This window comes from Crocodylus porosus, unplaced genomic scaffold (assembly GCF_001723895.1).
Source record: "Crocodylus porosus isolate Cpor-Errol unplaced genomic scaffold, CroPor_comp1, whole genome shotgun sequence".
In the NCBI taxonomy this organism is placed as follows: domain Eukaryota; kingdom Metazoa; phylum Chordata; order Crocodylia; family Crocodylidae; genus Crocodylus; species Crocodylus porosus.
In genome coordinates this window covers 49,320,648-49,321,525 of record NW_017728909.1, presented here as the reverse complement: position 1 = coordinate 49,321,525, position 878 = coordinate 49,320,648, and the positions used below count along the sequence as shown (strand labels likewise).

The following is an 878-nucleotide window of genomic DNA, read 5'->3' as shown; positions in this document are numbered from 1 at the left end:
CCCTGCGCCGTGCGGGGAGGCGGCCCCGTCCCTCTGACGCGGCGGCCGGGCCGACCGGGTGTCCGCTGCCCCAGGAGGCGCGGGACGGAGCAGGGGGCTCTTGCACCGGGGTAAGAGCGTGTGCCCGGGCGCGGGGGACCGAGCGGGCCCGTCCCGTCCCGCGAGCCGCGTCCCCCCCGCGCTGCAGCTGCCGCGGGGCTGCCTGCAGGGAAGGGCAGCGCCTCCCGCTTCTCTTCTTCCTCTTTCCCGGCTCTGAGCTGCGGCGGAGCTGCCCGCTCGCACGTAGGGGGGCTGGCATCTCCGCGCCCCGACCCCGCCTCTCCTCCCGCGACCCCCCGGTTACCTGCCCGGGAAGCGCACTGCAAAATGAAATGCACTTCAGTGCTGCGAGCCAGGGCGGCCGGATCCTGCCCGTGGGCCCGAGCCGGCACCGGGGCTGGCGCGGGGGGGCACCCCCGGCCACGTGGAGGGGGCGCGGGACAACCCAGCCGCCAGCCGCCGGGTGTGACTTGGCCCGGGAAAGGGGCGTGGTTACGGATGGGATTGCAGGGGACGAGGCTGGGGTTGGGATTTGGCTGGGGCGGGTTCGTGTCCCAACTCACCACCATGGGCCAGACGCCTTGGCTCCGCGGCCCTGAGGCTGAACACCCTGATCTCAACTTGTAAAAGACCAGAATCCACCTGGATTCCTAGGCTGGGGATACAGCGTCGGCTCCCACTTCCTTCCCGTGTCCTTACTATTTATTCTTCCTTTTCAGGTGGCTGCTTGCTCTCCCACCTCGGCATGTTCTCTCACCTGCCCCTCCTGTCCCTTTTCCTTTCCTTGGGAATAAAAATAAAGCATCCCCCCTCTCCTCACCGTGCATCCTGTATTTTTG

General features: G+C 68.5%; 1 protein-coding gene across 3 annotated transcripts in view; it reads right to left on the bottom strand.

The window, feature by feature from the left end:
- The window catches only part of GCNT4 (glucosaminyl (N-acetyl) transferase 4, core 2), a 25,520-nt gene extending 25,056 nt beyond the window's left edge, over positions 1-464 (bottom strand). For all 3 annotated transcript variants that reach the window (XM_019532242.1, XM_019532243.1, XM_019532244.1), the window contains exon 1: positions 344-464. The gene's annotated coding sequence lies outside the window, so the exon portion shown is untranslated. The remainder of the gene's footprint in view (positions 1-343) is intronic.
- Positions 465-878: the final 414 nt, after the last annotated feature.